We start from the raw sequence: 26,841 nt of genomic DNA on the forward strand, positions 1-26,841 counted from the left end.
GTGAGGGAAAGGGTTGCCATCCCACAGTCAAAACACTAACCCATAATTGTTTTTGTCTGAAAGAACTTCAGGGATGGAAATGGAGAGGAGCCTAAGGCAAAACAGGTCCAGTGACAGGCCCAAAGTGGGATCCAGCTCAAGAGGAGGCCGCAAGACCTGACATTATTACTAAAGCTATAGAGTGCTCACAAAAACAGACCTATCATGATTGCACTCTAGAAGAACTAACAATCAGGTGAAAGAGTCAGATGCAGATATTTTTGCCCAACCAATGGACAGAAGCTGCTATCTTCTGTGGTTGAATTGGAGAAAAGCTGGAAGAAGCTGAGGAGGGCAGTGACCCTGTAGGATGACCAGCAGTCTCAATTAACTTGGACCCCAAGATCTCTCAGAGGCTAACTCACCAATCAGGCAGCATACACCAGCTGATATGAGACCCCAAATATACATATACAGCAGAGGACTGCTGGGTCTGGGTTCAGTCAGAGAAGATGCACCTAACCCCTCAAGAGACTGGAGGCCCCAGGGAGTTTAGAGGTCTGGTATGGTTTGGGGTAGTGGTGTGGAGACATCCTCGTTGATACAGGGGTGATGAGGAAGAGGTATGGGGAACAGTGAAAAGGTGGACGGAGAGGGTAATAAAATCTGGAGTGAAAAATAAAAGATGAAATAAAGTTAAAAAATATATCTAAATCTATCTAGGCATAAAACATCCAGAAAATTGGGGAAACTGAGAAGATCATACTTTCAAAAAAAAAACCTCAATATAAAAGTAAAATTGTTGTTAAATACAAGAGACGTAGAGAACATCAATATACAAACCCTATACCACATAATAATCAAAATACTAAATGTACATAACAAATAAAGGAAATTAAATTCTGCGAGGTGGGGGCACAAGTCACATATAAAAGGAGGATTACAAGAAAAATATTTGACTTTTCCAAAAAGACTCTGTAAGCCAGAGAGGCCTGAACTGACAGATGTTCTATAAACAATAACAAAACATAGATTTAGCTAGCTGAAACTACTATACTAACAAAACTATACTCACAATCAATAGTGAAAGAAAAATATTTCACAATTAAAACAAATGCCAACAACTGCTGTACACCAAAAAGACTAAAGACTAAAAACTATATGATTATCTCATTAGGTAAATAAAAGGCCTGGCCTTTCACAAAAGAACACGGAGAAGACTAGAGAAACGAGGACACAGTTCAACATAAAAAGACATTTTACAACAAACCCATAACCAACATCAAACTTAATAGGAACCACTCCCCCTGCAAACAGGATTAAATACAGTGATGCTGACTTTTTTTATACATACTCAATATAATACTGGAAGTCTTAACTAGAACAATAGTACAACAGTAGGAGGGCAAAGGATTAGAAAAGGAAAGGAGAAAATTAAAGTACCTTTTTTTGTAGATATTACCATTTTATACAAGAGAGAAAGAGACAGAGAGACAGAGAGAGAGAGAGAGACCCCCAAGAAAAATTCCACTTCTACAAAAACAGGAAACCCCTATAGGTAATGAATGTTTCAGTAATGTAGCAGGACAAAAAAATTACACACACACACACAGAAAAAAAAAAACACACACACACACACACACGCACACACACACACCCTACAAGCTTTCCTGTATACAAGTGGCATCTATACCAATAAAGAAATAAGTAACATACCTTTCACAATAAAAAGATCATGAAAAAATCTAAAGAAAAGTATGACTCAATAAGCAAAAGACTTGTCTAATAATAAGAACTCCTTTAAGCCATTGAGTAAAGAAATTGATCAAAATTCTAGAAAATGGAAAGAACTCCTATGATCATGAATTGATAGTTAAATGGCAATCCTACAAAAAGCAATCTACACATTCAGTGCAACCTTTTTAAAATTACAAAATGATCCCTTCACAGAAATAGGAAAAAAAAATCTTTAACTTTACATAAAAACACAGAAGTCAGAGTAGCTTTGGAAGGATCCTGAATAATAAAAGAACTTTTGCAGGTATCACCATCCCAGATTTCATGTTGTATTGTAGAGGTATATAGGATAAAGAAGCAGAGTCTCATCATAAAAGCAGATACATCAAATAATTCAGACCTGATTTTTCTCAAACCAAAAACCAAAAACCAAACACCAAACACCAAAAACCAAAAACCAAAAACCAAAAACAACCAAAAACCAAAAACCAAAAACCAAAAACCAAAAACCAAAAACCAAAAACCAAAAACCAAAAACCAAAAACCAAAAACCAAAAACCAAAAACCAAAAACAGAAAACAGAATCATTGATTGGATAAAACACTGTATTTTCAACAAATTGTTCTGGTTAAATTGGGAAGCTGTATATAAAAGGGTAATATTTGGCCCACAACTATCACCATGGATGAAACTCATGACAAGTGGATCAAGGACTTCAACATAAGACCAGATTCCCTGAAACTTTTTGAAAAGCACTATGGAGTAGGCTTGAACTCATTTGTACAATATGAAAAGACTTTTTGAACAGGACTTGGATAGTACAAGCATTAAAAATAGCAGTTAATAAGTGGGACTTAACAAAGCTGAAGTGCTTCTGTATAGCGAAGTACATGACAGTTTGAGAAACTGTGGATTTGAAATTTTGTTTTTTGTTTTTTGTTTTTTTTACCAATTATGTGTGGTAGAGACTAAATATCTAGAATACATGATGATCTTAAAAACTGAACATGAAGAAAACAAATAATTAGAAATTGGATTGTAGAACTAAACAGAAAGTTCTAAAAGATTAAAAACACATATGGCTGAAAAACATCCAAAGAAATGTTCAATATCCATTGGCATCATGTAAATGTAAATTAAAGCTACTTTTAGATATAATCTTATACCAGTAAGAATGGCCAAGTTTAATAAGACAAATTATAGCACATGCTGATGAGGATTGTGGAAAGGCACATATTTATTTATTGCTAGTGGGAGTAACAATGTTACAGCTGCTATGGAAATTAGTGTGGATATTCTTTACAAACCTGAAAATAGATATGTCACAAGATCCAACAATAATACTCTTGAGAATATAACCAAAGAGTTCTATATCTTACTACAGAGATATGTACTCATCCATGTTCACTGGTGCTTTATTCATAACAACCCAAATAATTTATGCAAAATATTCATAATAGCCTAGATGTATATCAAGTGATGAATGGATAATGAAAATTCAGTACATTCAGACAGTAGACTATTATTAAGATGTTTAGAAAAAAAATTAGTAAACTTGTAGATAAATGCATAGAGACAAACAGAGCCATCCTATGTGAGGTAACACATATCAAAAAAGTAAAATATTGCATGTTTTCTCTTAAAAATGGATGTTAGCTTTTAAGTTTAAATATGTGTGTTTTAATCCAAGCAACCAGAGCAGTTACGTAGCTAATCAGGAAGCACAGGAGAGAAGTGAATCTTCCAAGGAAAAGGAAATAAAGAATAGTGTTATTATATAAGGTGAAGGGGGTAATTAGAGTAGAAAAATTAAATGGGGAAGGATATGAGAGGGACAAGTAAAGGAAGAATTAGCTAACATGAAAAGTCTTTTTAAAAGTCATATAAAATTCATTACTATAGAAGGCCCTCAAAACATATACATGTATGAAATAAAGTTAAATGGAGTTACCATATACTGAAAAAAATGCATCAAACAGACAACTTATTCCACCAAATAAAACCCCCAGTGTCAGCAATGGTCTATGTCTTATAAAGTTGTTGGCCAAAGGTTTCCACCGACACCACTATAGACTACTGGTTATTCTCCATTACCTTATGGTAAGGACTTATGCTGAAGAAACATCTGCTTGGACACAGTCTTAGAACCTGACAATAAAGCTACTGCCAAACTACAAGCATCAACTCTATTGACTAGTGTTCCTGTTCTTGGCATTTTAAGGGACTTTCTTTGGTATTAGATAAGAAAAATAATCATTGTCTTCTAGCTTCAAACCCTGTGACCTACTAAACAGACCTGCTGGTAAAATCACAAATTTTATGTGAATAACTAAAATTTTGCTTGGGTTTCAGTTCACTCCATGAGATTGTCACACAAATCTGAAGAAGTTAAGGTTGTATAAGTCATAGAGGTAGTAGGAAAACTTCAAATATTATTCTACTAAAAGATCATAGCAAGAAAATGGCTTCTAATGACATATTGCTATACCAACAGATCAGAAAATCATTCAACTCTCATAAGAGAACATTCCCTTGCAAGAGATAGTAATTAACAGAGATTTATACAACTGGAAAATGTGACAAGAGTGCTATAGTTTGGAGCACAGAATCTTAAATGAGGTGTCTTTATCTAATTTCCTCCCCTGAGTACTCAGGATCTACACAGAACAAGAGATGAAATGGCTGTGAGAATCAGAGACAACTGAAGACTCAAATACATACGAACTCACAGAGACTGTGACAGCATGCGCCAGTCTTGCTAAGGATCAAACAAAAATCCCAGCAGTGACAAGGGAAATGGTCCAAAAACTAACATCCCTGACTCAAAACTGCATCCTGTGGGAAAAAGAAGAACCATTTTTCTCAAATGGATTGTCATTGGGTATAGCAAGCATACTCTAGTCAAGCCACATGGCCAAGAGTAGTTGGCCCACAAATTAAAAAAAAAAATCACATTCCATGTACCCACACAAAACAAAACAGATTTCATACTTTTGTTTTTGGTTTTGTTCTCTCTCTCTCTCTCTCTCTCTCTCCTGTGCTTAATATGTCTTCTCTCTTTCCTGTGTTGTTCTTGTGAGAATTGTGTATATCACATCTCTGACTCATTCTGTCAAAATTTTCTCTGATTTGTCACGTTGTCCCTCAATTAGATGTCACTTTCAAACATGGCTGCTCAATTTTACAAACTCATTTTTACCTTAAATGTGTACTAAGGGCATGTGTGTATTACAGCCAGGGGGATTAAAGGTGTGTGACATGTTTGCATTCTGGCTAGATCACACAGGTCTTGGTTTTTAGATGTGGTACCTTGCCAAAGCAGCAATGTTGCTGGCTTGAAAGTCCTCCACAGGGCAAGTAAACACTTGAGATTATTATTTGAATTATCTTTTGTCTTATTGGGTTGCATTTGTTGTTTTGATTTTCAATTTTCTTGGTGGGGGGGGGTGGAGACTTTCTTCGTTTTACTTAGATAGATGATAGATAGATAGATAGATAGATAGATAGATAGATAGATAGATAGATAGATAGAAAGAAAGAAAGAAAGATAGATAGATAGATAGATAGATAGATAGATAGATAGATAGATAGATAGATAGATAGATGATAAATAGATGACCAATAGCTAGCATGGTGTTTGCAGAGTAAGGATATGGGAGGAGATGGGAGAATTGAGAAGCTTAAAGAAGTTTTAAAGAAGATAATTGGGGCAGCAGAGGTAGGGACAAGTACTTCACCTGGGTCACTTTTGGACACACACCACACTCCCAGCCTCAGACAAACAGGCAAGAGGAACCTTGAAGGAACAGAGACTGGGATAAGAGATGAGATGACAGCTTCTGAAGCTTCAGGAACATTCAGGCCAGTTGCACTCTGGGGTTTTGGACAGTAGCTCACCAGAAGGGCAGTGGGCTCAGTATGAAAACATGTGTGCACTTGAACATCATGTTGCCAGACAGTGTTTGGGTTGAGAAAGGATACAACACCCAGAGGAAGCTCAACTCCAAGGTGTTCTAACATACCCAGGATTATAGGTGAGGAAGCCACAACATATGCTTCAAACACTGAGATTAACTGGGACCTCTGGATCCAGGGCCACAGGAACCCCTGCCCAGCCAATGTCACCAGTTCCTTCTGGTCTGAGCCAGTGCCCTGAGCAGACCTTGGGGGCTAACTCCACACCCAATCCCACAACAGACAGAGGAAGCTAGCCTCCTGGGAGTGTTAGAGCACAGGATCTCAGGAGCTTGATCAGACCAGGATTTCAGGATTCCAGAGGAAGCTTGACTCCTAGGAGCTTTGACATAATCAGGATCATAGGATCCAAGAATCATAGGAATACAGAGGCAGCTGAACTTAGGAATTCTGACAAAACTAGATCACTGGAGGGACAGGATACAGTCAGAGACAGTAATGACAGGTAGCACTAGAGATAACCAGATGGCGAGAGGCAAGAACAAGAACATAAGCAACAGAAAAGAAGGTTACTTGGCAGCCACAAAGTGAGTTCTAGGACAGCCAGGGCTATACAGAGAAACGTTGTCTCAGAAAAAAAAAGGGGGGGGGAGAAGAAGAAGAAGAAGAAGAAGAAGAAGAAGAAGAAGAAGAAGAAGAAGAAGAAGAAGAAGAAGAAGAAGAAGAAGAAGAAGAAGAAGGTGGTTACTCGGCATCATCAAAAGCCAGTTCTACCACCATAGCATGTCCGGAATACCCCATCACACCACAATAACAATATTAGAATTTAAAATCACTTATAATAATGACGATGATGATGGTAGAAGACTTGTAAATAACTCCCTTAATGAAAAATATGAGAACACAGATAAGCAGGTAGAAGCCTTATGGAAATATAAAAATCCCTTAAAGAAATATAGGAAAACACAACCAAATAGGTGAAGGAATTAAACAAAACAATCCAGGATTTAAAAATGGAAATAGAAATAATAAAGAAATCAAAAAAGGGATACAATCCTGTAGATGAAAAACATAGGAAAGAGATCAGGAGTCATAGATTAAGCATCACCAACAGAATACAAGAGATAGAAGAGAAAATCTCAGGTGCAGAAGATACTACAGAAAACACTGACAAAACAGTCAAAGAAAATACAAAATGCAAAAATCTCCTAAACAGAAACATCGAGTAAATACAGGATACAATGAGAAGACGAAATCTAAGGATACCAGGTTTAACAGTTTAACAGAACTGGAAATTCTGGAAGAAATGGCCAATTTTCTAGACAGATACCAGGGGCCAAAGTTAAATCAGAATCAGATAAACCATCTAAACATACCCATACCCCTAAAGAAATAGCAGCAGTCATAAAACGTCTCCCAATCAAAGAAAACCCAGGACAAGATGGATTTAGTGTAGAATTCTATCAGACCTTCAAAAAAGACCTAATACCAATATTCTTCAAACTATTCCACAAAATAGAAACAGAAGGAGCACTACCCAATTAGTTCTATAAAGCCACAATTATGTTTATACATATACCACAGAAAGACTCAACAAAGAAAGAACTTCAGACCAATTTCCCATATGAATATTGATGCTAAAATACTCAATAAAATTCTCACAAGCCAAATCCAAGAGCACATCAAAACAATAATCCATTATGATCAAGTAGGCTTCATCCAAACGATGTAAGAATGGTTCAATGTGTGGAAATCTATCATCGTAATCTACTATTTAAACAACCCCAAAGAAAAAGACCACATGATCATCTCATTAGATGCTGAGAAAGCATTTGACAAAAATTCAACATCCCCTCATAGAAGTCTCAGAAAGATCAGGAATTCAAGTCACATATCTAAACATATTAAAAAACAATATACAGCAAGCCAGTAGCCAACATCTAACTAAATGGACAGAAACTTGAAGTAATTCCACTAAAATCAGGGACTAGACAAAACCACCCACTCTCTCCCTACCTACTCAGTATAGTGCTCAAAGTCCTAGCCTGAGCAATTAGATAACAAAAGTAGGTCAAAGGGAAAAAATTGGAAAGGAAGAAATCAAAATATCACTATTTGCAGATGATATCATAGTATTCATAAGTGATCCCAAAGATTCCATCAGAGAACTGCTAAATTTGATAAACAACTTCAGCAAACTGGCTGCATATAAAATTAATTCAAACAAATCGGTAGCCTTCCTCTAATCAAAGGATAAACAGACTGAGAAAGAAATTAGGGAAACAACCCCCTTCACAATAGTTACAAATATATAAAATACCTTGGTGTGACTCCCACCAAGCAAGTGAAAGATCTGTATGATAAGAATTTCAAATCTCTGAAGAAAGAAATCGAAGATGATCTCACAAGATGGAAATATCTCCTATGCTCATGGATTGGCAGGATTAATAGAGTAAAAATGGCCATCTTGCTGAAAGCAATTCACAGATTCAATGCAATCACCATCAAAATTCCAAATCATTTCTTCATAGAGTTAGAAAGAACAATTTGCAAATTTATTTGGAATAAGAGAAAACCCAGGATAAAGAAACTATTCTCAAAAATAAAAGAACTTCTGGGGAAATCATCATCCCTGACCTTCAGCTGTACTACAGAGCAATTGTGAAAAAAACTGCATGGTATTTGTACAGTGACAGGCAGGAAGATCATGGAATAGAATTGAAGACCCAGAAATGAACCCACACACCTATGGTCGTTTGATCTTTGACAAAGGAGCTAAAACCACCCAGTGGAAAAAAAAAGACTGCATTATCAACAAATAGTGCTGGTTCAACTGGTAGTCAGCATGTAGAATAATGCACATTGATCTATTCTTATCTCCTTTACAAAGCTCAAGTCCAAGTGGATCAAGACCTCCTCATAGAACCAGATCCACTGAAATGAATAGAACAGAAACTGGGGATGAGCCTTGAATACATGGGTACAGGGGAGAATTTCTTGAACAGAACACCAATAGCTCATGCTCTAAGATTAAGAATTGACAAATGTGACCTCATAAAAATTGCAAAACTTCTGTAAGGAAGAGGACACTGTCATTAGGACAAAATGGCAAACAACAGATTGGAAAATGATTTTTACCAACCCTACATCCAATAGAGGGCTAATATTCAATATATAGAAAGACTCTAGCTGCATATATATCAAAAGATGGCCTAGTCGGCCATCACTGGAAAGAGAGGCCCATTGGACTTGCAAACTTTATATGCCCCAGTACAGGGGAACACCAGGGCCAAAAAGGGGGAGTGGGTGGGCAGGGGAGTGGGGGTGGGTGGATATGGGGGACTTTTGGTATAGCATTGGAAATGTAAATGAGTTAAATACCTAATAAAAAATGGAAAAAAAAAAAGAAATACTGTGAAATAACTTGAAAAAAAAAAAGAAAGAACTAAAGTAGGTAAATTCCAGAGAATCAAATAACCCTATTAAAAATGGGGTACAGAGCTAAACAGAGTTCTCAACTGAAGAATCTCAAATGTCTGTGAAGCACCTAAAGAATAGCTCAACATCTTTAGTCATCAGGGAAATGTATATCCAAAAAACTCTGAGATTCCACCTCATACCAGCCAGAATGGCTAAGGTCAAAAACTCAGGTGACAGGAGATGCTGCTAAGGATGTGGACAAAGACAAACACTCTTCCACTGTTGATGAATACTAATGAGAAATTCAGAAAAAACTGATGAGTGGGGAGCTTTCCAAGTTCCACTGTGTTCTAGAAGAACCTACAAGCTCAGCAGAAGTTTCTGTCTCTGAGAGGATTAACACACAAGAGGCAGAGGCCAACTTCAGGGCTCAAGCCTCATCAGGAAAGGCCATACTCTGTTTCTCTTACCAAACAACGGCCACACACACCACTGGAGAGTGAGGGGTTTCTGAACTTGACTCCACAGAGGTTTAGTCAGCTTCAAACACGGAGACAGGCACACCTTGCCTTCTTACCAGTTTGATTCTTACTAGCATGCCATTCTTAGGCATTTAAAGGGATAATGGCATGTATAGGTATGCTCAGTGAAGAATAGACTATAAATATTCAGACTGTTGCTTTTGAAAATAATAGAGTAATGTGATTCCTCAAAGAAAACCAGGTTTGTTTGTTTGTTTTTTATATATAAATGAAATAGAGAATATAAAAAGCTAGAAGGATGGATAATTCAAATATAAAAGTCAAGTACAAAACACCTTATTTTTTCTTTCCAAACTACACAGATTCATACAGTTGACTCTACCATACAAATACTCCATATTTAATTACACCACTAGCGTAAAGTACTATTAATACTAAATCTCTTCAGTTAGCTAATTGAGGTTCTACTGAATTAAAACTGAAGCACTGAGACAGATCTGACCAGCATCTTCACTAAGCATTGCTTCCTTCTTACTGATCTTGTGTCCCACAATTATTAAAAGAAAGGATCTGCTCTGAAAGCAACTGTGTCATCCACTACGCATTCAGGGAGCTGATTCTCCTCTCTGCTCCTCACTGTTAGATGATGGGATTTCACCATAGGTGCTGCCATATGCTGCCTCGTAGCCTGGATCATACTTTTCTTTCTTAACAGCCATTTATTTTATTTTATTTTATTTTATTTTATTTTATTTTTGCATTCTCTTGCTCAAGCTGTAGGTCAAATGTATATTACACTTCCTGAACGTCCGTGTTGCTTTCAATACATTTCAGCTGATTTTTTAAATCCTTCAGATTAATAGGTGATGAACTTTGTCTTGGGCTAGAGGAAAGTGAGCACATCTGGCACTGGAAGACCCTATGACGTAGCAAAGAGTTTCTTTGTCTGGAACCTTGTGAGGTTGAAGCCCAAATTCCCAGTTCTTAACCTTTACTCCAAAAACTTCTTTACTGAAAATTTCATAAATGTACTTTGCATTAAACACCGCTATTCATGGCCGGTTTTTCTTCAGTTTCTATGCTAGGAAATGCCCTCCCCGAAATTCTTTACTAGACAGATCCTTGTTGCCTGGTGTCGTTCGTTCAACCATGTTGGTGAATCTGATGCCATATTTCCCGGGTAAGATGTGGTTATCCATGTGACTCAGTGTCACTTTACTCAGCCCTGACATAAGTAGACCCTTCCTGAAATGATTTCCAAGCCCAGGGTAGTGATGTCCTTTGTAAACAGCCATTAATTCCTGGACTAATGTCAACTATCACAATATCCAGATTGAATGTCAAAGTGTCTGGAAGAGTCTTGGTTAGAAGCTCAGCTTCAGAGACGCCATTGAAATGGTTCACTTTAAACGTCTGTGATTTTTCTCTTGCTTCTGTTTTGATTTTGTGGACTTGCCGGATTTCTTTAATGCAGCAGGTTTTTTGAGCTCCACTGGGTCCTGGGGCTCTGCTGCTCTGGTTTTCCTTTTCTTTCCCTTTGAAACCTCTGGTACAGGTTCCTGGGTAGGAGCTTCTGGGGACATCTGCTGTTCAGTCACGGCTGCCATGTTAGGAGCCTCTTCTGGTACCTGTGGTCCAGTCCTGACTGCCATGTTAGAAGCTTCTGTCATCATTTGTTGAAATGGAAATGAATACACAGCTTGAACCTGTTCCAGTCCATGGTGGTGCCACAGAGGGTGTGGCTACTGCCCTAGCCCAGGAGCACCCACTCTGCCACTTGGCATGCAGACTCACCACATGATCAGGGTGGCTGCTGGACTCTTCTTTCCTTTACACAAGTCTTTGACAATACTAGTAATTCAAATAAAGGTTTTATTTTACTGTTTCTTGAGCTTCTTGTGTTCTTAACTACCAAACCATCTCTAGCTGCTAATTTATTATCCCTTATTCTCACCTATAAATTTTTCCTAAGAAGAATGTGACACACTTAGAATAAATATGTAATATCGTGTTTTTTTTATCCTATATATAATGCTTAAGATTCATAATAGAATTTCAGAGCATCTACTGGATGCCTAATCACTTTTTTTCCTTTATTGAGGATAGATTCTTTTCTCATACAGTATATCCTGTATATCTGAATTATACTTCTCTTCATTCTATTCCTCCAAATTTCTCTCTATTTCCCTTCCATTCTGGAATCACTACCTTTCTGTCTCTCATTAGAAAAGAACAGGTGTCTAAGAGATTACAACCAAACATGACAAAATAAACTATAATAAGATGAATTTGAAATGTTCATATTAAAGTTGGACACAGCGACTTGACAGGAAAGGAGGCCCAAGAACTGGCACAGGTTCACAGACCTACTTGTTTTCATAGTTAAGACCCATAAAATGATATGCTAATAGACATAACATATGTGCTTAGGACCTGTTGCAGACCCCTGAAAGCCCTGTGCTTGCTGCCCGAGTCTGTGAGCAAGTATTCACCTTGATAAGAGGAATTTGATTCAGAGGAATTTGGTCTTCTGCTGTCCTTTGTCTTGTGGGGTTCTCATAATCTTTCCACCTTCTCTTCTGTGGGATTCCATGAACTCTTACTGGAGGGAGTTGATAAAGACCTCCAGTTTGTACTCTTTGTCCCTGCATGTTTTCCTTTTAATGGAGTGAACCTTAGATCAAATCAGACATTAGTTGGCTATGCTCTGAAGTTCTGTGCCGCTTTCATAGATTCTAAGAAGTTTCCTATGCACTAGAATTTCACATCACCTCATATTTTAATCTGTTGGTCAATAAATTTTTAATCATTAAGCAGTGATATTTTTATAAGTAAATGAAAATATTGATAGGGTATTAGTAAAGCGATAGAAAATCTAAAGGGATCCAAAGAATGACAAATTTCTTATATATTAGTGTAGCATAATAGAGCTGTAACAGAACCCTGTAATCTCTATAAACGTCAGTCTTCACAAGCATTAATTCAGCGTCATAGTAAACCATGGGATCTCCCTCTCCTGAGATGATGCATCCTGCGTTGCTACAAAAGCACTTCTCATTTAAAATGTTATAAATGTTCCAGAAACTTTATACTTTGAATACGAGCTAAACACTTTAAAATGGGCATTTGACTACCTTAAGTCTCAGAACATAGATAATATAAACATATGCCATATATAGTTCTAAAATATGAGCCTGTTGATCAAAATATTTACTAACATGCATATTGAATTTAATCCTGGTTTTGGAATTTCCTAATAAATATGCATAGAAAGATGGGAGATATATGATACACATGTTTAGGTTCTATTCTTTTCAAGTGTATGGCTCACGTGATGCTATTTCTTATGTCAGCTGTAATGCTACATGTTTTTGAAATAGATTTCAACTCTTGCAGAAATAGAATAAAAATAAAATAATTATGGTAAACCATATTTTGCCATTCAATCATTGATAACTAGTCTTATATCTTTGAATAGTTATAAAATTCTAAATGTAAAAGAGTTTCATCATACTAATGATTTTTGGAAAAGCCATTAGGAAATATACTATTTTTCATTTGCATAAACATAATATATGGAAATGAATATATGTGCATCTATCTATCCATCTATCTATCTTATATGTGTATATGTAGTAACATATATATTAACTAGAGTTATACCACTTACACTGATAGTGCTTGCTCAAAGAGCCTTAGACAATGTAACAAAACCTTAGAAATAAGCAGAAGAGACTCCCTTTCAAGTTGTTGGTCAGATGAATTTAAAATCTCCACGGACAATAAAAGTACAGCTGTTGCTTTTAGTTGCCTGCTAGATGTTGAAGGTGTGTCCCTGTTGTTGAAGATGATGTACTTCAGACTGCATAAATCTCAGATGATCTGACCTGGATCTAAAATAGAAGCCTTGTCCCTAAAGACTAGTTTTTATAAGATTAGAAAGTGATACACAAGCTGCAGGAAGTAGAAACAAACAACAGTCCTTCTTAGTTTTGAATCCTATGAATCACAACAGCCAACATGCCACTATGACCCTAAGGTTGCAAAAATAGCATTGAGTGCAAAACCAGAAATTGTCTAATTGGATTTAACATTCACTCTTCATCAGGGAAATTTTTCTTACTATTAGAAGCATAACTAACTCCCTAGGACTAACAAGATCATAGATACTGGAGAAGAGCCTACAACCACAACTTACAAACCACCAGAGTTCCTAACTGCATTTTAAACACTTACTATTATATCCATAATTGTGTATCTCTCACTCCTTATCCAAGAAGCTTATTTCACATCAAACACGGACCATTTTAGAAAATCAAAAGTGGTCAAAATGAAGAGAACAACTGATCATATGGTTCTTAGTCCCAGAGGACACACCTACCGCAAAATTCAGACATATAACTTGTAGGAGGAACTTAGCCAAGCAGGCCCAGTAGCAATGCTAGCATATACACCACTGATACCTCCTCCCTGAGCCAACCTAGAATATGCCAGCATGACTAGAGATCACTGATGCTAGATCAGCTGATGGAGCAAGCCATTGAAAAAAGGCTACACATATGGCTATTTCACAGTGAGACACTGGTAGAGTGATATAAATGTTTGCCTGGTTCCCTTAATAAATTAGTCTGCTTTTACCACTTGCTCAATTCCTAGAGTCTGAGTCATTGGCTCTGAACCTTTTTATCCCAGCCACCAAGGATCTTGGTTTGGGATGCAAGGAATACCTGGTGCCTAATATGGGACTTCTACCCATATGAGCAGGGATATTGAGCTTGCTGGTGTCTGGGCTTATTTATTTTTTATTTTTATTGTAGCATCATCTTTAAATTCCTCCAACTGAAAAAGGTTTTTCCTAACTGGAGCATGGTCAAGTGCCCCAAATGGCTTTTTTATTTTATTTCTTGTTTTTGTCATTCTTGTTTTGTTTTGTATTGTGGGGTGTTTTGTTTTGTTTTCAGTAAGTTGGCCCCTTCATGCTCTGTATGCTTTGTCCCTGCAAGGTGTAATCTCAGAGGCCTTCCTCTTATTCCTTTGTGTCATTTGTCCTGATAAGGAGGGACATTCTGTTTTACTTTCAATTTGACCTGAGTCTCCACATAAGGACTGACCATCCAGGAGATGAAACCAAGGACTGACCCTCTCAATGGCCTTCCATTGAGACACTTTGGGCATAGGTCCTTGACCTAACAACCATGGAAAGTCCCCAACTAAGCACAAGACACCTGAGTCCTACACACACTTTCTTCCTCCCTCCCTCTTTTCTGTCATTGTTAGTTTTCCCTTTTGTCTTGTCCTGCTATTGGTAGCCTGCCCTCCCACTGCAAGGATCCACAATAAGAGACCTTACTTTCCTCCTTGTCCCCAGGGGCATGAAAGTCAAGTATTCAGATCTGGAAAACTGGACAGAGGTGGCAGTTCTAGCCAGATGAATATCTCCTGAAAACATATGGAAACTTGTTTTATGGATAAGGGTTTTGTTTCTGGCCCAGAAACGTAAGATAAATAGAGGTGAGTTTGGGGATAGTTCGTACCACCCACCACCTCTTTTGATCTGATTCTTTTTGCCATTGCTATTACAAACATTGTTAAGAATAGGCAAGTGTGAACTTGTTCGTCACTGCCCCTCCTTCAACCCTCTAGGTTGTGGCAGACTCCTCAAGTAAGGAGAAAGACGGAAGAGGAGGAACAAGAGGAGGAGCAGGGACCTGCTACTGTGGCACCATTGAAGCCACCTCAACTCTCAAAGGTGTCCAATTCCCTGGTGCCCACTGCAAGACCCCTTCAGTGTACCCTTGATGTAAACTTTGTGCCAGGAATGCAACTGCTTTTCTTCCCCTACATGTACAGCCTCCTACAGCCCCCTGCTGCTCAGCTGCCTCCCTTGTTCCATAGGGCCCAACACAAGGTTTATTGTATCAACCCCAGCATTGATGAGGCCAACAGACATTGGGTCCCTATGCCCCTAGTTGACCTCGCTTTAATTAGAAAGGTGGCCAATGACTCTCCCTAATTTGAACAGGTCTTGAGACAGTGGGACATGAAAGCACAAACCTATTATGACTGGTAAAATCTTCTTAAAGCAGTCCTAAAGCTACCATGTTTTTAAACTAGAGTTCAGTATATCAGGAACTGGCAAGTGTCAGGCATACTAAAATCTTCAATTTAACCTTAACATCACCCTAAACTTGATGACCAGCCATGGGAGACATACTTTAACCCAGTTACCCAAGCTACTATCAGCCAACATGCCTACTTTAGCCAGGTTTCCAATCTGTCTTTTAAGGTTCTTAAGGCCTGTACTCCCAGAGATCACTCTGCCCACTTCCATAACCTTGTACAACAATCGAGAGAGTTCTTTATGGATTTTCTCAGGAGGATTACAGAGGTAATGGAGAGAAGAGTTGATTCAGGACCCACTTAAGACATGGCTTGTTAAACAATTGGCTCTGGAGAGTCTTAATGCACCTACCCATAATGCCCTTTTGGCAGTCGTAATGATGGCCTTCATAAATGGGTAGTGGCCACCAGAGACCTTGAACCTGAAGCAGGCACAATATTAGCCCTGACTGCCTCTCTCAATACCCTGTGTGCTAGCTGGCAAAGTTCCTACAAGACTCTTACAGGGAGGCCTGCCTGCTTGTTCCTGATGGGCCTTCAGAAAGACAGGACAACTCTTTAGGGACTTAAGCCAGGTGACTTAGACCCCTCAACCAGTAGGCATAACACCCCCATCTTTGTCATTAAAATAAAGTCAGGAAAAAATAGACTCTTACAAGATCTGAGAGCTATCAATGAACCAATGGAAAAAATGGAGACTACTCAGGCAGGACTGTCTCACCCTAGTACCCTCCTATCCTCCTATCACATATTAGTTATGGATATTAAGGATTTTTTTTCTAAATCCCCCCTGGCACTACAGGATAGATACCACTTTTCCTTTAGAGTGTTAGAACCTAATATCCAAAAACCAGCTAGGAGAAACTAATGGACAGTCCTCGCACAAGGAATGGAACACGGTCCCACTATCTGCCAGCTTTATGTAGCTGAGTATTACAGGCAGTCCCTAAAGATATTTTGATCATCCACTATAAGGAAGACATTATGCTGCAACATCCTGATTCATCTCTTACAAGGAGTTACTGTACAGCTCCTAAAAGACTTAGAAAAGCTTAATCTGCAGGTTGCCCCCGAAAAAAAAAATCGAGTCAGTCCCTCTGTATGCCTTTCTGGGATTCTCTGTTTTATACCCCTGGCCTTCTCTATTTCTCAGAATGAGACCTATCTTTTGTGGAGCTTCAACAACTATATTGGGACTGTTAATTTGTTAAAGCCATTTCTCTGGATCTCTGACCAAGAGATGAGAAATTTCTTCTCCCTATTGGAGGACCCTAAGATTCCCTCTACTGAGATCACCATTACTCAGGACACTAAGAAATTTCTGCAGAAGGTAATAACCTTCTTATCTGACAGGAACCTTAATAGACATTTCTTCCTGCCAAGCCCCTCACATTAAGAGCAAGTTTAAAGGCAATTTCCTATTAGGAAGAAGCAGTATGTAACACTTTGAGACCTTTGCTGGCAATAATTATGTGAACCACAGTAGTGTGGAGAAAAGCTGTATATAAGATTCCTATCCAGAAGGATTAAAAGTGTGCAAGAACTACTCCGTCGTCTGAGTCTTCTGTCCTTAGAGCTGTAACACTTGGGAAGAGGTCTGTTCTCCTGAAGCTCCACTGCACTCCTCACTGGCTAGTTGGCCTCTCGTGGGCCCAGCCTGACCTAACTCAGTGCAGGGCAATGCACAGTAACCCAGTAACCTGGAAGTCGTGGTAGAGACAGAGGTGGAGCCAACTACAGCAGCAGAAGCAGTACAAGCAGCTTCCCCTCTCTCCCTGCACTTGCTTCCCTTTGCTGAAACTCTCACACCAGGCAAGTCCAGAGATCTCCATGGAAAGTATCTGGTACACAGGCCCACACAGAAGACCTAGGGACTCTGTGGCAAGATGATCTCCTCCTGTAGCTACACCAGATCTACATACTGCTCCTCCTAATAGGAAATTGCCTTTAAACTTGCTCTTAATGTGAGGGGCTTGGCAGGAAGAAATCACATTAAGGAAAGTGATAATATAGTAGTACCTTTTTCTCTTAAGTGCGCTCTCAATATTTATGAGCGGATTCCCTTAATTTTTAAGAAATTATGACAGGCTTCCTGGGTACTCTTAATAACCACCTATCCCCAAATAAGTAGCTACCTGCCCTTCCTTATTTACCTATTTACCTACAGCCAACCCAGTTCTAACCTGATCTCTGAGGCCACTATGGCTTTCTCTGATGCCAACAAAGGAAGATAGTTGATTTTACTACAGAGGCCAAACTTGAAGAATATTATTCACATCCTTCTGAACCCTGGATCAGTCCAGTTAGGGGAGTTGTTGGAGCTCATGGGGATCTTCAGACTCAGAAAAGTCCTCCCATACAAAGCCCAATAAAGTCCCTTCGAGGAGACCTTGAGAATAGGGCCCATCATTATTCATTTCTCACAACAGATTGCACTGCAGGCTGCCAGGAATCTTGGCTAAGGGCAGTGAGATGACTGACTTAATGATACTGACTGGGCCCAGTTCCTGCTTTTGCCACGTCCCGATTCCCATTGTCTGTGTAGTTGACTCTGTACCTTCTTATCTACCCACCCCTGCCACAAGGGTTTTTTTTGTTTTTCAAGTGTTTGCTTAACTGATCTTTTTTTTTCATTTTTTATTGATTATTTTATTCATTTACATTTCAAATGTTATCCCCCTTCCCAATTTTCTCTCCACAAACCCCCTATCCCATTTCCTCCCCTGCTTCTATGATAGTGATCCCCCACCTACCCACCCACCCACTTCCAAGCATCTTGATTAGAACTGAAAGCAGCAAGACCAAGGGCTTCTCCTCCCATTGATGGCCAACCAGGCCATCCTCTGCTACATATGCAACTAGAGACACAGCTCTGGGGGTTACTGGTTAGTTCATATTATTGTTACTACTATTAAAAAAAAGAAAAATAACTGCAAACAACAATAACTATCCAGAAATATAAAAGAGAAGGTGTGAAATCCCATCTAGAAATGAAAGAGATGTTCACCAGCAGAATTTCAAAAATATGTCCGCCTAAGCAAAACTCAACCAAGGACATTTCTATGCTAAAGTAGAAGTGAGAAATGTCATTGGGACCCATTTCTAGACAAATAACCTCGGGGCCATGGCTGTAGGAGAAAGAGGGTAGTGGGAGAGAACACACACTTTCCATGTGGCCCCGAATAGACATCTGGCTGTTTTAAGCCACTGACCCCACATGGCACGTGGTAGACAAGGAGCAGCCCCAGGTACCAGGTTCTCAGACTCTGGCATCCCACACTGTATATGGCAGATGACCTGAGAACAGAATAGGGGCCCCGGGACAGCACTTGGCCTTGGACATGAAGGGAGAGAAAAGCAGGGAAGAGAAGGGGGCACTGGGTGGTTCCCAGGCAGGCGAGAGTCCTTAGTCCAGTCCATGGCTACAGCGTAGGAAGGCCTTCTGGCTGGAGTTTAGACTGCAGCTCATTAGGAGAAAGCCCATCTCATCCATCCTTCAAGTATGGTGGGCCTTGATGAATAGAGACAGTCTATGGTTTTAGAGCTTTATTGTAGAAAGGCAGGGAGAAAGGAGAGAAGGTAGAAAGAGAGAGAGACTGGCAATAGCCATGTGGAGAGAGGGGGGAAGGGAAAGAAAAAAACAAGAGTTAGAGAGTAGGAAAGGTGGAAGCTTAAAGAGAGAGAAAGGTGGGGCCAAGCAGCCCCTCTTATAGTGGGCTGCTCTATCTTGCTGTTGCTAGGTAACTGTGTGTAGGAGTCTAGCCAAAATGCCAGAAGCTTGGCTTCAAATTGTCTACCTGACTGATACTCACACGCCTCTTCTGTAGTGGTTGTGGGGGTGTTAACTTTGATAGGAGCCAGGAGCCCAGGAGACATGTAGGTGGAAATTACCACCCATGGGGTCCCACTGGGGTCCAGGACCTAATTTCGACTGGAGACCAGTCGGTCTGTGTATAGCCCATGGCCCCACAAATAACTACAGGCAACTGAGGAATACTGAGAACTGAAGAGAGAGTTGATTATCCAACACTAAGTAGTTATCTCTGAAATTATATATAAATAATAGGGGAGCTGAAGGAAGGAAAGGGAAGGGAAGAATGTGATATAATCTCATTTTAATAAAAATTTTCTACAATAGATAAATAAAGAAATGAAAAACTGTTAAATAAATATGTATTTAAATACTGCATGATGGTTCATACCTATGTTTCCTGCTTCCTGAAACCTGATACAGCAGATAACTACAATTCCATGACAGTTTGTATTACATGGGAAGACTGAAGCAAACATGACTACACATAAATAGTGTCAAATTTTCAAGATGTATGATAAAAAAAATTCCAATTATTCCATCATGGTATCATAAGAAATTTGAAGGTCAGAGGCTTCTTCTCGATACTGCTTTCCTAAACTCACAAGCGTTGGTATTGGGGCTGATTTAGGAACCACCATATCAATGCAGAAAATGGTGTCAGTAGGAGATATGAATGGATTATGATGTTGACATAATACTTTAGGTTCTGAATTACTCTGTTTAATAAAAATAATTTAATAAGAATGTACATTTTTATTAGGAACATCAAATGGGATATATCTGTTTATAAATTTATAAGTAGCCATAGGTAAACCTGTAAAGAAGGAAGAATTGGTATGTGATATATTCAAGTCAGGATGTACACACTGTTCAGTTCAGTGAACAGTGGGTACATAAAGGCACTCACATCCTATATAAGCAACATGTTGTTCTTAGTTAATGAATTACAAGCCATAGATGTAAATTAGTTTTGTTAATAAGTTGTGAAAGGGAAGAAAATAAGAAAAAAATAGAACAATATGATGTATCAGAGAGAGTTATATTATATGTTATAATCACATTTACATACCAATGAAATTAATCTCTCAAACTGTTCTATTTTTACAATCACTTTTTATGTGCTATCTTTCTGTGTTTCTCTCTGCCTTTCTGTCTCTCTGTCTTTCTCTCTGTGTATCTGTCTTTATGTATTTATGTATATATCTGCCTTTTTCATTTTGATCACTCTATATATGTATCTATTTATCTCTATATATAGATAGATACATATATATATTCACGTGCATTTATCTTCATAAACATGATGAATAATTTATATTAAATAAGTTATTTTAGTGAGATAAGATGCAGGACTGTGTCTATCTGACAGCTTTAACTGAAAATAATTAATGCCGTAGCTTCAGGAAAAATGAGGATCATTGCTTATTGCTAACAATTGAAATGTTGGCAGTGTATAATTCTCTTTTTTTTTTTTTTAGTTTAGAATTCTTTTTTTTTCATTAGGTATTTTCTTCATTTACATTTTCAATGCTATCCCAAAAGTCCCCCATAACCCTTCCCCCCATTCCCCTACCCACCCACTCCCACTTCTTGGCCCTGGCGTTCCCCTGTACTGAGGTATATGAAGTTTGCAAGGCCAATGGGCCTCTCTTTCCTCTTACATTAATACAAAAATATTTAGAACTCTATATTTAAAAACACACAAACACTGTTTTATCATCACAGAAAGAAAATGTGTTAGAGTGTTTTAACTATCCACAGCATAGAAAACTAGATCCATCTAATAAATGTGAAAGTATGATACTCATGGTATCTTTGACTATTCTGAAGAATAAGCATCTTCAGTATCTCAGAGGCTTAAAATTGCAAAACTCTTAGTCATAAAAATATAATCTGTTTCTTATATGGCCCACATTGAAGAAATAAAGATGTCAAACTAAAAATTATCTAGATATGCTTCCCGACTGGCTAAGCCTCATAGTATCCTAAGACTGCATTCAGCTGAAAGACTGTTGTTATCTGTAGCATTACTAGCTGTGGACACTGAATACAATGCTGCAATGGTCATACACTGTGTATTTATTAGGCAATAGTGGCGTGACTGATATCAGGGAAATTGTTCTCATTAGAATTAGGTTTGCTCCATTGGAGGACATTCATTCTTTCTACTGTAAACTCAGTAAAATCTCTGACTGGGTCAATTATATTCTTTAGTAAGAATTATAGTGTTACTTTGGTAAATCAACATGGTATGCCTATCAAAGTGCCTAAAAATTATTTATGTGTATGCCAATTTTCAGCATTGGCCAGAGAAGTTTCTCTTTAATAGTAGTCAGTGGTGATAATGACTCATAACTGGCTTTAAGTTTTTTAAGTACAGGGAATAATAGTGACAGATCAAATCTCTCCACCCAGTTAGATACTGCACATCATTTTCCAGGGTCCAGAACAGTGAGTTTGCCTGAAACTCCCCTCCATGAACTCTTTTCCAATCCCTAGACCTAGCTTAAATACCACATTAGAAAACAAGTCTAGGAACTTTTCTAGGTGCCTCTGGCTCTATGATAAGCAACACCTAGGATCATGTCATCATGTCTGCCCCTCCACAGGCCCTTTCCATGCCACAATCAACATCTCAACCCAGCCAGATCTACTTCAGAATGAGTGGCTGAACATACTGCACAATAGCCCAGTTTCCTCTGTTAACTACATTTTATTTACTCCACCTAAACCATGTCCAAACATAAGCCCTACTGTACCCATGTGTAGGCACATTCCTCTTCTGGCTAAATCTACTATGTTCATATCTGACACAGAACTATAATTTTTTTCCACATATCCAGATTTGATTTAAAAAAATACAAACACTATTAAAGATCAAGCAAGCATAAAACCTACCAGCCCTGTAGAAATGCATGCCAATGAGAATTACATAGACTCCAGGAAACATTTTTTCTCACAAATAATGAAGTATATTTTATTACACTATTTTATTTATTTACATTCCAAATGTTGCCTCCCTTCCCAGTTCTCCCTCCCAATGAGGCCAGACAAGGCAGTCCTCTTCTACATAAGTGCATGGGGGCCACAGACAAGCCCATGTACACTCTACAGTGTATGGCTTAGTCTCTGAGAGCTCTGAGGGGTCCATGTTAGTTGCTACTGCTGTTCTTCCTATAGGGTTGCCATCTTCTTCAGATTCTTCAATCCTTTCCCTAACTTGGCCATAGAAGTCCCCTACTTCAGATCAATGGTAGGTTGTAAGTATCTGCATCTGTCTTAGTCAGCTGCTGGTAGAGCCTCTCAGAGGACAGCCACAGTAGTGTTCCCTCTGTTGCATGTCCTTTTGTGTCTGGGTTTCCTTGCTCAGGATGATAGTACTAGTTCCATTCATTCATGATGTCCTCATTTTTAATAGCTGAATAGTATTTTCCATTGTGTAAATGAATCACATTTTATGTATCCATTCTTCTGTTGAGGGACATCTCAGTTGTTTCCAGCTTCTGGTTATTATAAATAAGACTGCTATGAACATAGTGGATCACATGTCTTTGTGGTATGGTGGAACATCTTTTGGGTTCATGCCTAAGAGTGGTATAGCAGACTTTTCAAGTAAAATTATTTCCAATTTTCTGAGGAACTGCTAGATTGAGTTCCAGAGTGGCTATATCTGTTTGCAATGCCACCAGCAATGGAGAAATATTCATCTTTCTCCACAGCATGTGATATCACTCAAGTTTTTGATCAAACCCATTCTGATGGTATAAGATGGAACTCACATGATTATCTCATTAGACGCTTACAATCTGTTTGACAAAATACAACACATTTCATGATAAAATCTTGGAGAGATCAAGAATTTATGGCACATATCTAAATGTACCTAAATATAATAAGAGCAATAAACAGTAGACCAACAGCTAACATGAAGTTAAGTGGAGAGAATCCCAAATTAAATTAAAGCAATCCCACTAAAATCACAAGTCAAGGATGCCCACTCTCTCCCCATCTGTTCTCAATAGCACAATAGTAGAGGAAACATAATTTTAAAAACCAATAATAAAATGCCAGTGGTGGTGGCACACACTGGTAGGATTTACTGAAGGAGGCAGAGGCAGGAGAATCACGAACTCATTGAAAATTTTTAGGAATTTATAAAAGTAAAAAAAAAAAAAAATCCTAAATAAAATTAAAGAAAAATTTCTGACAAATTTTCTGACAACCAGCATGTTGAATTCCAGTGTAGTTGTATAAGTTTCCAATGGAGGAGAGTTCAACTTTCTCCACATCCTTACCAGCATATGCTGTTCCTTGAGCTTTTGATCTTAGACATTCTGATTGATATAAGGTGGAATCTCGGGGTGGTATTTATTTTCATTTCCCTGATGAGTAAGATGATTGAGTTTCTCCTTAAGTGCTTCTTAACAATTGCAGATTCCTATGTTGAGAATTCTCTGCTTAGCTCTGTACTCCATTTTAAAATTGGGTTATTTGGTTTTCTGGAGTCTAACACACACACACACACACACACACACACACACACACAAACACACACACACACACACACACACACACACACATATATATATATATATATATATATATATATATATATATATATATATATATATATCACACACATATGTGTGTATCTATGTATATATAACTTGGATACTGGCCCTCTGTCAGATGTATGGTTAGTGAAGATTTTTTCCCTAGTCTGTGGGCTGTATTTTGTACTGTTGAGAGTGTCCCTTGCCTTACAGAAGCTTCTCATGAAATGGCATTTATCAGTTGTTGACATTAGGGCCTGAGACATTAGTGTTCTGATCAGGAAATTTGTCTTCTGTATCAATGCATTAAAAGCTATGTCCCAAATTCTGTTCTATTAGCTAAAATATTAGGTTTTATTTTAAGGTCCTTGATCCATTTGGGCTTGAGTTTTATGGAAGATGCTAAATATGAATCTTTTTGCATTCTTCTATGTGGAGACATCCAGTTAAACCAGAACCAATTGTTAAAAGTGCATTTTTTCTATTTTATGATTTTGGCTTCATTGTCAAAAAATCAAGTGGCCATAGGTGTGTGTCTATTTCTGAATCTTCAGTTCTAATTGCTCAACTTGTCTGTTTCTATACTGATATAATGCAGTTATCATTATTATTGCTCTGCAGTATAGCTTAAAGTCAGTGATGGTGATTCTTCCAGAAGACCTTGTATTATTCAGGATTCTTTTGACTATCCTGCATTTTTATATGATTTTGGGAATTCTCTTTCAAGGTCTATGAAAAATTGTATAAAAATTTTTATGAGTACTGTATTTAATATATAGACTGCTTTTTGTAATATGTCCATTTTCACTATGTTAATCTAACTGATTGATGAGCCCAGGAGATTTTTACATCTTCTGATATCTCTTTCAATTTCATTCTATAGGGACTGGAAGTTATTGCCATTCAGATCGTCCCTTTGCTTTCTTCAAATTACACCAAGATATTTTATATTATTAGTGGCTATTGTTTCCCTAATTTCTTTCTCTGTCCATTTATCAGTTACATAAAGGAGGGCTACTGATATTGTTGAGTTAATTTCATATCCATACACATTGCTGAAGTTGTTTCTTGTCCATGATTTTAGTGGTGTTACTTCAAGTTTCTCTCCATTTAATTTGACATTGGCTATTGGTTTGTTGTATATTACTTTTGTAGTGTCAACTATACTGCTCTTATTCATATACCCAAAAGATGATCCACTATACTACAACAACACATGCTCCACTATGCTCACAACAGCTTTATTTGCAATATCCCAAAACAGGAAACAACTCAAATGTCCCTTGACTGAAGAATAGATACAGAAAATATGGTTCATTTACAGAATGGAATACTATTCTTCAGTCAAAAATAGGACATCATGAATTTTCCAGCCAAATGGATGGAACTAGAAAATATCATCCTGAGTGATTGTGACTATTTGTATAGCCCAGGCCCAGGGAGTGGCATTATTAAGAGGTATGGCCCTGTTGGAATCGGTGTATCACTGCAGGTATGGCCTTAGCACCATGATTCTAGCTGCCTGGAAAGTCAGTCTTCCACTAACCACCTTCAGATGAAGATATAGAACTCTATCTCTGCCTGCACCATGCCTGCCCAGAAGCTGTCATGCTCCCTCCTTGATGATAATAGACTGAATCTCTGAACCTGTAAGCCAGCCCCAATTAAATGCTGTCCTTTATAAGAGTTGCCTTAGTCTTAGAGTCTGTTCATCCTTGTAAAATCCTAACTGAAACAGTGATATAACCCAGACCCAAAAGTTTATGCACTGTATGTACTCACTGATAAGTAGATATTAGCCTTAAAGTACAGAATACCTATGTTAGATCCCACAAGCCCCAAGTTAAACAGAAATGAAGGTCCAACAGGGATGCTTGAATGACACTTAGAATATGGAACAAAGAAACCAGAGGAGTCACAGGGTGGGAGGGAACAGGATAATAGAGGAGAAATGGAGGGAAATGGAAGATAGACAGGAGAGAGGCACAGAGAGCCAGAAGAATGAATGGAAATCTGCAGCTTCTGAGGGTGGAGTAATCAGGGGAATATTTAGGAAGTCCAAAAGATCTGGATTGGGAAAAGCTCCCAGAATTTAAAGCAGGTGATCTAAGACAAGATGGCTAACAGTGAGGACATGGAAATAAAAGAGACCACCTTTTATATCTAGGCAGAACCAAGAGTGGAGGGATAAAGACACCAAACTAGTCACAAAACTTTCAACCCCAAATTTGTCCTGTATAAAATAAATGCAAGGAAAAAGATGGAGCAGACACTGAAGGAATGACCAACCAATAACCAGCCCAAATTGGAACTCATGCTAGGGGCAGGCACCAATCCATGACATTATTAATGATACTTGCAGACAAGCACATAATATAACTGTCCATTGAGAAGCTCTACCCAGCAGCTGACTGAAACATTTGCAGGTACCCATAGCCAAACACTGGATTAAGGTTTCAGACTCTTATGGAAGAGTTGAGGGAAGGATTGAAGCCCTGAAAGTGATAGTGACACCATAGGAAGACCAAGAGAGTCAATCCTTGAGAGTTCTCAGAGATGGAACCACTCTCATGGTTTGTATGTTTGGCTCAGGGAGTGGCAGTATTAGGAGGTGTAGCCTTGTTGGAATAGGTGTGTCACAGTGAGTGTGAGCTTCTAATGCCCTACTCCTAGCTGCCTGGAAGCCTGTATTATGCTAGCAGCTTTCAGATAAAGATGTAGAATTCTCAGCTCCTCCTGCACCATGCCTGCCTGGATGCTGCCACAGTCCAACTTTGGTGATAAAGGACCAGACCTCTGAACCTGTAAGCCAGCCCCAATT

General features: G+C 38.4%; 1 pseudogene; it reads right to left on the reverse strand.

The window, feature by feature from the left end:
* On the reverse strand, nt 10,286–11,351 carry Gm5197 (predicted gene 5197; annotated as a pseudogene).

The sequence above is a fragment of the Mus musculus genome, chromosome 13 (assembly GCF_000001635.26).
Source record: "Mus musculus strain C57BL/6J chromosome 13, GRCm38.p6 C57BL/6J".
NCBI classification, from domain to species: domain Eukaryota; kingdom Metazoa; phylum Chordata; class Mammalia; order Rodentia; family Muridae; genus Mus; species Mus musculus.